Raw genomic sequence first — 13,571 nt, forward strand, 5'->3', positions numbered from 1 at the left:
CTTGGGCCCCAGCCCACCAAGTCCAGGGATGACCAGGCAGCTAGAGCAGCACAGGGTCCCATGAAAGGGACTGTTCCTGTCTGACAGGAGGAGCTGTGGTCTCAAGGGTTGGAGAAGCCATTTCTGCTTCTTTCCTTCTGACTGTCTTTCCTCAGCCAGATGCAGGTGTAGACAAGACAAATCAGAGAATGGATGCCCTGGTGTTTTGACAGGGAGATGGAAAAGGACTCCAGAGAACCTGAACATACTGGTAAGGGAGCCAAGAGGGAAGAACTTGGAGAAGCAATGTCTTAAACATGCTCATGGCATTCAGCCCCAAGTAAGCAGGCTTGTATTTGACCCTAAAGAACAGGCACAGACCTTGAGATATTAATTACTTAATATACATGACTTGGGTCCCAAAACAAATGCTTTGTAGTATACACACAAGACAGCCCAGCAAGGGCTTAGAAGAAAAGAACTGACATGGAAGCCACGTGGACAGAGAGTAGTATGTGGATATCTCTATGGATGGTCCAGTGGACACCAGTAGAGAAGGCTCACTGAACTTGTCAAATTAACTCAACCAGGTTGCTCATTAGCCAAAACAAAAATATCAGCATGCTCCATAGGATTCATGAAACACCCGGAATCCATCAACATGGTATTCAAAATGTCTAGATTATAACCCACTGTTATGTTGCATACAAAAAATATCAAAACCCTGAAGAGGAGACAATAAACAAATGCTAATGGTGACAGGACACAGGTGTTGGAATTATGTTCCAAAGACTTTAAATGGCCAGAATAAAAGTGCTGTAGTAGCTAAAGGTGGGCTTTTACAAACAAATGGAAAGAAGGAAAGTTTTGGCATGGAAAGTTTTGGCACAGATGATATAAGGAGGAACCACATTGAAAATTTAGAATTGAAAAACCAGAATAAGAGAAAAAGAATCACTAGTGTTCTCAATAGCTCAATAGTTTACTAGAATATAAAGGACAAAGAATCCTTGATATTTATGATAAATCAATAGAAATGACCCAACCAGAATAATAGAGGAAAACAAGAGTTTTCAAGCAATGAACTGAACCTCAGGGACCTATGGGACCACTTCAAAGAGTTATCATTGGAATTGCATAGTGCAGACAACCCCATGAATCTGGAAAAGGAAAAAAAAAAAACTCCTCTATAGTCTCTAAAAGGAACACAGCCTTTCCTAATAGCTTCATTTCAGCCCAGTGAAACTGAATTTTGACATTTTATTTCCCAAACTATGCAATAATAAATTTATGTTGTTTTAACTTTCAAGTTGTGGTGATTTGTTATAGCAGCTGTCAGAAACTCATACAGCTGCCTGTCGTATGATTCTACTTATATGACATTTCTTTTTATGACACAACTATATGGATAGAGAGTAGACCCAGTGGATGCCAAGAGTTGGAGTTGGAGTATGTGATTACAAAGTAATTACACCAGGGATGTTTCTTAGAGTTGGAACAATTGTGTATCTGCAGGGTGATAAATATGACATGTACTTATCTACATTAAAATTCATAGAATTATTTATTTATGAATTTGAATTTTATTGTATGTTAATTTTAAAATTAACATACATAACAAAGAAAAAGAGTAACACTAGCTATCTCTTAAATTTTACACATGTTTAAGAACTTATTAAAAAGAATCTAAATGATCATATAGATCCTTTATGTACCTTAACTTTTCAATTATGGAAAAAATAGTGATTCAATTATAGGCTAATTAATGGGATTATTTTTAAATGGAGTCTTTTGAGAGGAATTTGGTTTCACACATATGAGACAGTCTTCTTACCTAAAAGTGTCTGCATTTAAGTAAACAAAGTGGGGAATAAAAAAAACAGTTTGGTAATTTGGGAATCTTTTTCTCTAAAATTGAAAAGAAATTAAAAGTTTAAAATTAAAAGGAAAAAAATACTGCAGCTAAAAACACTAGCTGTGGAACAATAGAACAGAAAACTGATCATGTTAAGCAAAATTGTCTCTCCCTTGAATTTAAGAGCAAACCAAAGATTCTTTGCTCCATAATGACCAGATAATACTGAGTAAGTATTGGCAGAAGTATTGGCCACAACAGCAGCTGGTGATTTATAATTTGAGATTGTGTAACTCATGCAATCTGGGCCCAGTGCCCATGCATTTCCTTTCATTTACATTGTCTCACTTGATATTATTAGATAAGTCCACTATTTCTAGCATATTCTAGGTTATTCACAATCCCATTAATAAAATATTATAACCTGGATGTGAAATGGATATTCAAACATAGCATAACTTCTGTTGATTTTACCCTTGATCAATTTCTCCTAATTCTCTTTTGGGGAGATCGTGTTATTCTGGAGAGGTTGACTTGCTCTCTTGAGCTGTGACCTAGGCCAATAGCCACTGTCCATTCCTCTGGTGACATTATTAACACAATGAAAATCATCTAGTGATTAAATGATTCCATCAAATCAGAAACATGCATTTTGTTTGTTGGGACAAAAATGCCCTTTCCTGTTTCTGATAGGAAGGAAGAAATTTTATCTATAAGACTTCCTGACAACTCTTTTGGATTGGGTATAATTTTTATGTGTTCCCAGGTTCATGTATTACAAGCTTGACCCCCAATATTGGGAGAACAGTGGAATTTTTAAGAGGCGGGGCTTGATACAGGGTAATCAGATCATTAGGAGTGCTGTTCTTCCAAGGGATTAATGTATATCAGCTTCTCTTTCTTCAGTTCAAAGATCCAGTGCAGAATCAAATGTTGCATTTGGTTGTAATGTCTATTTTGTCCCTTTTTTCTGCAATACTTCCTTTGTCTTTTGCCCTTCTTGCCAATGACATTTTTGAAAAGTGTAGGCCGATTATTTTGCAAAAGGATCCTCAATATATTTACCTACTGCTTCCTTTTATTTGGATTTGCATCATACATCTCCACCAAGAATACCATAGAAACAATTCTCTCAGTATATCACATCAGTACACATATGATGTCAATTTATTTGGTTACTTATGAAATTAACCACTTGTACAAGATGGCAACTACTAGTTTGTAGTGAAGAAAATTAATCCAATCTTAATATTACTCAGTATCTAGTAAGGATATTCTTTTAAAATTCACACACTAATTTTGGCCTCTATTTATTATACTCGCTGGAAAATTATCACTAGAGCGATTGTCTAATACTGAGTTTCTCATGCCGTCTTTCTTTCTTTATTATTTAAGTTCTAAGAGAGAACTTTGTACCCCCCTCCTCCATTCTCTTAGATTCCTCACATTTATTTTTATCCTTCTGGACTCATGGACTCGTATTTCATCCAATGGGTTATAATTCACTTCTAAGATGATTTATTTTGTTTCACAGTCATCTTAGACTTGTTCCATGTTTGTCCTTTGTAGCTGAGTCAGTGCCATGGTACATTTTCCATCTGGCATAAAATGATCTATGTTCCTTTTCTGTGTTCCATGGTCCAGTCCAGTATGTGCCAGTACCCTTTGCACAAAGTACTCAAGATCCACCCATGCTATGTATGGCATGTGTCAATTCTCATTTATTTCCACAGCTGCTCGGTACTTTACTATGTGATCCATTTGTTTTGGGATTGCTGCTATATCACATTCCTACCAGCTTGGTGGCTTTGAACTGCATATTTACTGGTGTATAGTCTGTGAGCTAGAACCCCAACACAGATTTCACCTGGCTAAAATCTAAGTTTTGGCAGGCTGGGTTCCTTTCTGCAGACTTAGGGATTGGATCCCTTTCCTCACTCCCCACTTTATCCCCTCAAGAGTCTGCATATGCTCTTTGGCTCTTGGTCTTCTTCCATCTTCAAAGCCACCAAAAGCAGATAGGTCCCCATTGAATCACTCTGAGTCTTCTGAGTCTCTGGTGTCTTTTTTTTTTCAATTTTAAGGCCTCTTTTGATTACACTGGGCCCACTCTGATCTTCAGAATAAGGTCATCCCCCTCTGGATGCCTTCAACTTTATTGCATAAGGTAGCACGGTCACAAGATCCAGGTATTAGGAAGTGTGGTTTTTTGGAGGGCTGTAATTCTGCCTACCATATTCAAATGCAGCACATTGGCTCATCCACTCATCAGGGGATGGAAATTGGTCCTGCTTCCACATTTTTGGATATTATGCATAACACATTTTTACATTTCACATATATATGCTCCAATTTTTCTAGCATGTATCACATGTAATAGCTGGGTAATACACTAACTTTGTATCTAACTTTTTGAGAACTTCCATTTCTCCAAAGTCATAATTATTTTATCTTTGCAACAGCAAATTTTGAGGCTTCCAGTTTCTCTACATCCTCACCAACATTTACTAATTCCTTTCTCTTTCATTGAAGCAATCCTTTATTATTATTGTTATTATTATTATTGTTATTATTATTATTATTTATTGTCTAAATGGTAACTCCCCCCCCTATTTTGCATGTAATTCAGAATTTATTGGAAAATGGTTTTCTGGTGGACAGCATAAAAACACATCTTGCATTTTCTGTGTGTGTGTGTGTGTGTGTGTGTGTGTGTGTGTGAGAGAGAGAGAGAGAGAGAGAGAGAGAGATAATATATATTTTTGAATGCCAAGCTTTAAAAAGCATAGAACACTTCATGAATTTGCATGTCATTCTTGCTCAGGGACTGTGCTCATATTTTTTCTGTGTCATTCCAATTTTAGAATGCATGCTGCCAAAGTGAGCATTCTGTACTGTTTTTACTTTTGTATATTCTTACTAGATTATAAGCCTTGTGAGGGCAGAGGAGTTGTTAGATTAATTTCTAATTGTCTTTCCTACACTTGTATTCATCAAATATTTGTTAAATAAAGAGATGGAGTTTTGCAGAATATCCAATATACAAATGTTATTTGGAGAGTTTTAACAGATGACTGTCCATTGGCTCTCAATTATTTTATTTTGGAAACACACCTGAGAGTATTGGTGACATGCCTGAAGAGGGCTGAACTGTAACCACTGTTTCTTACAATGTGCTTGTCAACCTTTTATTTCCATCTGTTTATTTGAGGACAACTATTCAACTATTTGCCAGTTTTATAATTAATGCCTTCTTTCTCCTAAGCTGGTGTTCTTTTTGATCCAGTAACATGGTCTTTTTTAGTACGGCTCGTTTGGTATTACAATATTGCACTCTTCAGACTATCCCACATTTTGATGGACTAAACATTCCATCTAACAGATGTGTCAGTAATAGGTTGCTCTTCAATTGGAGACCAAGTAAATTTGGAAGGATGTTGAAATTGTTGGTGCACAAGAGAAGAAACTGCAGGGTGAGTGGTATGCCACTCCAATGCACTTATTGAAGGGATGCATTTAAATGATTTAGATATGACAATAATGGCATTTCATAAAGAGAATTCACAAATGTTACACCTCCTGTAGCCTTACTGTTTCAATGCTTTGGAGTCAGCTGAAGGATTTGTCAGAAGTAATTTTACAAGTACAGAATCCTTTTATATGTTACCATAGAAGGAAATACAAATTAGTTTTAAAAATAAAATTATAGACAAAGCATACTCTTAATCCTGTTCATTTCAAAAGATTTAAATGCAAATAGCTAATACCTTTTTAATTATAAGAGGAGAGATACTGAAAGCTTTAGCATCCTATAATATAAACTCTGCCTTTAATACTGTACATTAAATGGAAGCATTTCTTTAAAAAAATAGGCATAGTTGTTGTTGTTGTTTTTTAATATAAGAGAACTTACCTTGAATAGTTTTGCAATTCTTTTTTATTTCTTACATTTGCCCCTGGTTCAAGTTAAATTTCTGGAGTTGTGAGAATCACATCTTAGTTATTCAGTACTTTCTCAGTTCTGCAAAGCTTGATATGGACAGGAAGTGTTTATAATTTGGCTGCTGTCTCTGACATCTCTTCTCATGGAAGCTTTTCCAGGGCTGGTCTTCACCTGTGTCAGTGATGCCCCTATCAATCTTTGCTCCAATGTCACCTTGTGACAAAGGTCTTCCTTTGCCCCTTTGCTGACATCTCACTCTCCTTTCTCAGCTCCCCTAGCCCTTTACCCTGATTCATTTTTCTCCATTAAAAAGTAATAATAAAACCATGCTTTTTCCCTAGAATGAGAAAACGTGATAAATTCTAAGAACTTTTAAATGGAAGTGTAATTTTCATTGTAATGTTTGATTTTTGTGCAAACTTAGAAATACATAAAGAAAGAAGAAATGACTCATGTCATATAACAACATGAACAGGCTTCATATTTTAAATTTAAAACATTCCAAAGATTTCTCTGTAAAAATTAACTTGTTTTATTGGAAGAGTACAGAATTAATTTTAATTATTGAAAAGTGGAAAAATTTGGGTGAGCTACAAGATATGAAGAATTAGAAATGATATATTAATGTGTCATAAATATAAATTTGTGCCTGTCGAAAAGTAAAAAATAACCCTGAATATTTCTTTTTATTTATTTTAAATGGACTAATAAATTATATATGCTGACTATGTACATATTGTTTTAAAATATATATATATGCACAGGAGGGTAGCTGAGATGAACTTATTAATGTATGTATTACCTCACATACTTATCTGTTTCAGTGGTAAGAACACATTTTAGAATATACTATTAGTTAGAGATATTGTTATTTAACTGGTATCGCTGTTTAAAGATATATTTAATTTTTTTTCATTTCACTAAGGAATAATAAAACATTTCAAACAAAATTAAGTTCTGTCATAGGTTAGCTTCTTTCTTGTATAGAAAATGGATCATATAAGTTTAATTTTAAAAAACTCTCATAGAGTGAACTAACCTGCACAAACATGACAGCCTTAGTGATGTCAACAGAGAATCAGAGGCCACAGGACTCTCTGAAAGAGTATGTTAACAAAGCTGGGCTCGTAACATTCTAGTCAAAAGATTATTTCCATGTACACATGGTTTTAGTCTTGGTTTATGTCAGGATGTAGTGGAAATGGGAGAGACACGTTTCGATGTGCTTGCCCTGGTTGGTGCCAATGGCTGCCTTGAGATTTCCTTAATTGAATTCTTTTTAGTTTAATACACATCCCAGCATCCAATAGTGATGCCAATACCTAACACCTCCCTTACGAGAACTAATAACAATGCCAGAGTAGAAAATCCAGGACTTAGGGGCTTACTATTATATATGGATCCATTTGCAAGTTAAGTTTAACTATTCACTCATGCACTGAGCTAAATTTGACTCTTTTTTTTTTCATAAGTGTTTCACCCACACAAAGACTAAAATATCAGCAATGACTTGCTCTTATATGGAATACTGACCAGTGTGCCTAATGTTTTTAGATAGCTGTGTGACATACATTGTTCTTCATCTATTTTCCTGTTCTGTGAAACAGTGGTAAATACTGTGTACCTATAGAGATATAGGAGGTAGAAAATACGAGTTGATACTGTGAATAGTTTCAAAAATATAAAATGTATAAACCTTTTTTCTATTTTCCACACTTTATTAAAAGTTAGAAATTGGTGGCACTTGGAGTTACTGGACACCAAGACATTTTGCTTGGTATGTACACACACACACACATAATTTCCTTTAGAAAGAGCCTGTGTACTCAAGGTTACTATTCACTGCTCCCATTTTTTTAATTGGTTCATTTAAACAAGTTCCTGTTCCTGTAGACATCTTGATTGATACCACAACTTTTAAGAATCTTTATTTTGGTATATTCACACATGTGCCTAGGAAAGTTAGGTTAGATTCATTTTATTGGTCCTCCCTATTCCCATCATTCCCCACCCCAAGCCCTTTCCTCTACTCCACTGATTACTCTTTATTTTCATGGAATTCACCTCTATCTCTTTTTTTTCCCTCTCCCCTTTATCTTGGTCTAGTGAATTTCACTTTTATTTATAACCATAATGCACTAATTTAAAAACTATAAATAAATAGAAGACACATCAGTAGATTACAGAAAGGGGAACAGGGGGGAGAAGGGAGAGAAAGCCCTAGGGACTGAATTGAAGCCAATTATATTCCATGCTTGTAAAACTATGTCAAAATGAACCCTAATATTATGTATAACTAAAATGAACTTATAAAATAATTAAAAATTCTCAATATTTTCAGTAACAAAACCTGTAAAAACGAATCCTTATTTTGAAAAAATAAAGGTTATTTTGCAGAAACATTCAGAAGTATTAGCCATTCCTCTGCTAGCATGTGTCTGGGTTAGATTACAAGGTCTTTGAGATCATCCTGGAAGTACCAATGAATGTCTAGTGCTACTCTAAAAAAGGAACTCTTATCAATTCTTACCAAGATGGAACTCAGAGGGTTTGTGAGCTATAGTTGTAACATATACAGAAGTATAACTTCATTTTCAGCATGTTCTCTAAATATGGTGCAATACACCATAGCAGTCGGGCCTGTGATTGTCACTAACAGGGATCCCAGATATTTTTGTTTCATTTTTATAAGTTTTAGAGACATCTTGAAATATTGCTCATCTTCACATTAAAATTATTTAACACCCTATTTAAATGTCTTTTCAAAATATGTTGTTAAGAGGTACATATATCTCAAATATGTTCTACTCACTGAGTTTAACAATTGTGTCCCAGAAGAATTGATTTCCTTTGTAATGCTATGTTTTAGCTCATGCACTTAATATTAGACTGTGAGGTATCTTGACAAGAGAAAAAGCAAGCAAGCAATAAAGAAAATCCTATTACACTAAAACAAGGTTCCTTCATCTAAAGACTGTACATAATAGTTGAAAGCAATGAACATATAAAGTCTGTGCTGTCATGTAATCATTTGTTTTTAGTGAAAGAAAATATATTGGAAATATTTATCTCCCAATTGCCAAATTATTCCTTTAGTCACTTTTTTTTTTACTTAAGAGCATATTTCCTGCAAACATAATATATGCACATTTCATCTTATAACACACTTAGCTAAAAAGAGCACAAAATGGTTTAAAATTATGTATTAAGGTTGTATTACACCCACCACTATATTTACATAAACTCAAAAATAGCAAAACAGCACTGTATAAATCACATATGTTGTGTGGTTTGAAAACCCGGATAAAACACTGGATAGTAAAATTTTAAATAGCAATTGCTATCCTTTACGTGAGACCTGGACTTTGAGAGCCTGTTTCTTCCATGATCTACAGTTGTGGTCTGCTGCCACTGGTACGTTTACATTTCCTACACGTCGGAGCACCAGCAGCATTTTGAACACACCGTCAACTGTGGATTTGTGCAGAAATGCAATCTCTGCAGATGTACCAGGTGCCTGAGTGCATGTCTGGATCTATCAACATGATGATATTCCCGACCCATGTAGCTTTTGTCGGATCAGAATGTGAATAAGGAAAACTACACTCCTGCAGAACAAATCATGTCTTCTCTTATGTGCCTCCCTGAGAACTGATTATCAGAAATCAAACTTTCAATAGAACTGTGTGATGGCAAAAAAAAACCTAAGATATTAAAAGACATGCCAAAATACAAAGAATTTTATTAAATCTATTCTAACAGCACCCTCTCTGACTCTCTCCCCTCCCCCAAACAAAAAAACAATCAATAGGGAAAAATATGCAGAGATATTACAATTTTATGTTCCCGACTCAAGTTTCTTCCTTAAACTCCAGATCCTAGGTCATGTTTAAGATAATGACAATATTTTATATATCACCAATCATTTCTACTGTTCATTCTAGATTGTGAACTCTTCAGAGTAGTAACATTCTTTCTTCTAGCCCTTTGCCTTGCTTTGGAAGTCTGAGCTCTTATAACTCATCATGCATTAGACTGATTCATTGGTGACATCACCCTAGTAGAATGAAGAAATAACAAAAGGAAAGATAGAAGCCAACGAACAGGTTACACAGTGCTGCACCTTCTGGAAAACTCTGGAAGAGAGTGTGGAAACTACCTCAGAAGCAGGGATGGTTATTGTGCAGTTCACATGCATCACTGGCTGAGAACTGCACCACATGTATCCTTTGCCTGTCCCATGCACACATGCACAGGTCCTCAGGACACCAGGAAGCCCTCTGTATATAGTGTCAGCCTAGGAGGTCTTCCAATCGACTGGACTAGTGAGCACAGAGACCCAGGGTGGGAGGGAACCAAGAGCCCAAGTGTGTCTCCTACAACAGTCAGACCAGGAAGCAGTAGAGATGATACCAGCATGATTCATGAGAAAAAAAAGTGTATGAGGTTAGAAGCAAAAATCTCAGAAATCCAAAGCAAAATGTTCTAAAATTATAGAAAACAAACATTCCAATGCTTCTTAATTTGTTTTTGCTGCTATTATAATCATTAAAATGTGATCAACAGTAGCATGTTTGCTCTTGAGTAAAACTTTTAGGAAGCGAGTAGGTGGAAGGTGTGGGAAAAGTGCATGCTAGGAAAGAAAAAGAATAAGATTGCTATAGTAAAAGAAAGCAAAATGTGCTCATTCTCCCATCACATCTCAGCTCAGAGGCATGAAGAAAGAACCAAGGGCAGAGAGCTCATCTTTTACTCCCACGGCACAGAAATGTCACTGAAAAATAGCAGTCATTTACCTCATCAGAATTAAAATCATATACAATTGGCAGACATAAACTGACGCCTTTGAAATAGTTATTATTTTGGGGAGTGGGAAGAAATTTATTCTGCAGCCTCCATTGGAAAGGGCCTTAGAATTAAGAACGCTTTCTTGCTGTGTGATAATTGTTTTATTTTTTTCTGAATACAAAATAAACTCTGGAAAATCAGGACCTATTTGTGTTTTCTTCAACATCACTGAACACAATACCTGGTACATAGTATTCATTTTAAACACGGTAGTTGAATGAGTGAATTTAACTGGATGCATTAAATGAAGTAATTTCTATAATCCAATTGTTCTTAGTGGGGGATGGAACATCTAAGGAGATATTTGCTTGTCATAATAAAAGGGAGGCAATTACTGGCATCTTGTGGGTCAAGGTCAGGGTTGATGGTAAACATCCTGCAATGAATGCACAAGATAGTCTCCCCAGCAAAGAATTATCTGTATCAAATGTCAACAGCACCAAGTTGAGAAACCCTATTATGATAACTAGCAGAGTCTGGTCATTTATAGCTGCTGTTCATACTAACAAAACAGCCTCTTAGGCAATAGCAGGTTGCTTGTTTTGGATTCTCTCATAGAACCAATCTCATATAAAGGTTTTTGGCTCATTCTAAAGTTAATATGACTACCTAAAGCTTGAGTTTCTCAATCAAGGAGTCCTGCACAAATGGCTCCTTCGGAGAGGTACTCTCTGGAGAGTAGGAAGAAGGAAGGGAGGTAGGGAAAAAAGAAAGCAAATCAATGATGTAGCATTACCACAATATTTACACCTATGGGCAGCTGGTAATCAGACTGCAGAACCCTGGCAGCCAGGTAGGGAATTGCGCAAATTTTTTCCAACAGAGGGTTGAGGAAGCTGGGCTGCATATTTGCCACCCATCATCAGGAGCTGCTGGCTGTTTTCAAGTCATTGGAGCTCACCCTCCAGCCAGGCTGGGCACAGTCAAGAGGCAAAGCCATAGAAAGCAAGTGACAGGTGTTCATGTCAAACAGATCTTGCCATGACAGATTAAGTGACAAGAGAATATGGCAATATGGTGGGCGCAGACAGCAGCTACTCAACTATAATACACCAGATTTGTGATCATGCCTGGGTCCTATGGGAGACGATGCAACATAAATTTCTTGCAGCGTGTTTCACCAAACTCTTCTTTTCAATGGACCAACTTTCTTCTGAGACTCAGTTATCTTTACAATGTTCTTCTTTAAAAAAAAAAAGATTTCTAGTTACAGATGGACATAATACTTTCATTCATTTACTTATTTATTTTTATATGGTGCTGAGGATCAAATCCAGTGCTTCACATATGCCAGGCAAGCACTCTACCATGGAGCCATAACCCCAGCCCCTACAATGTTTTTCTAAATTTATTTTTAACTGATACAAAAGAATTGTCCATATTAACGAGTTGACTTGTAATGTTTTGATACATTTATATATTGTGTAATGTTTAAATCAGGTTAAACATATTTATCTCTCAAATATTTACTAATTCTTCATTGTGAGAACTTTCAAAGTCCTTTCTTCTAACTTTTTAAAATGTACAGTGCACCATTGTTTAGATCTGCAGTCACCCTACTCTGGAGCATGGTCCAGTGGAAATTCTTGCCCCATCCCTATCTAACTGTCATTTTAACTTTGACCAACCCTTTCTCCCCATCTCCTGCCTGTGTAATCACCATTCCACTCTCAACTTCTGTGAGATCAACTTTTGTAGATTCTACACAAGACTGCCATCACTGGGTAAATATCTTTCTGTGCCTGGCTTATTTGACTTAACATAATGACCTCCAGTTCCATCCGTGCTGTTGTAAATTATAGTATCACATTCATTTTCTAAGACTAATTATTATTTTGCCATGCATATGTACATCTTTATTAATCCATTTGTTACTGGAAGCTTAGTTCCTGTCCCTGATGCAAAACCAATAACAAGGATGCAGTTTTAGAAAAAGGAAAAAAAAGTTTTATTGCTTTGCTACCAAAGGAGAAACACAAGGGACTCCTGTCCCAGAGGTTCTGATTCCCAGAAAGAGGTGACTCAAAGGTTATATTCTAGCTATTCCCCTGTCTAGAGTTGTAATTCACTTGTTAATTTGGAATACAGTCATTTCTGAGACCTACTGGTGCCATGCTTAAAGTCTGGATTACTTTGTTCTTGTGGTGAGTGTGTGCTCCAGGACAGATAAATCTGTCTAAGGTGGGGAAGAAAAGTAATCCTGTTTCCCCTGTGATTAGGGAGGGGAAGATAAGGGAGAGAGGAAGAGAAAGAACCATGTCCATTTAAAAAGTAGGTTGCAGTGACAGAGCCACAAAGGCTATATTTACAGCATTAAGTGGACTACCATTACTCAGTCATCAGCAGGTGGACACCTGGGTTGCTTCCATTTCTTGATTCTTGTGAACAGTGCAGATGTCTCTTTAACACACTGATCTTGCCTCTTTGGTTATATACCCAGTAATATGACTGCTGGATCATACAGCAGTTCTATTTTAAGGTTTTTGAGAAACCCCCACACTGTTTTCTGTAATGGCTGTACTAATTAACATTCTCACCCCAGTGTGCAAAGGTTTCCCTTTCTCCACATTTCTCCCTGCACTTGCTGTCTTTAGTTTTTTTTGTTGTTGTTGCTGTTGTTTGTTTGTTTTGTTTTTGACAGTAGCCATTATTAGGTGATATCTCCTTGTGTCTTTGATTTGTACTTCCCTGATGGTTGAGCATTTTTGCCACGTACATGTTAGCCCTTTGTAAGTCTTTTTTTTTTGAGAAATGTCTACTTAGATCTATTGTCTATTTTAAAAATCAGGTTATTTGTTGTTTTGTTATTAAGATTTTGGAGTTCCTTATATATTCTGGAACATATAAGATGTATAATTGTGGGTGTATAATTGCAAATATTTCCTCCCATTCTGTAGGTTGCCTCTTCACTCTGTTGATTGTTTCCTTTGCTGTGCAGAAGCTTTT

The 13,571-nt window shown here is 36.1% G+C and overlaps 1 non-coding gene across 1 annotated transcript; it reads right to left on the bottom strand.

Annotated features, from left to right (window-relative positions):
- Positions 1–4,613: 4,613 nt before the first annotated feature.
- LOC113177539 (U6 spliceosomal RNA) lies at positions 4,614–4,722 on the bottom strand. Its single transcript, XR_003300137.2, has one exon. It is a non-coding gene; the product is annotated as a U6 spliceosomal RNA (small nuclear RNA).
- Between the last annotated feature and the right edge of the window lie 8,849 nt (positions 4,723–13,571).

Source organism: Urocitellus parryii, chromosome 16, assembly GCF_045843805.1.
Source record: "Urocitellus parryii isolate mUroPar1 chromosome 16, mUroPar1.hap1, whole genome shotgun sequence".
Lineage (NCBI taxonomy): Eukaryota > Metazoa > Chordata > Mammalia > Rodentia > Sciuridae > Urocitellus > Urocitellus parryii.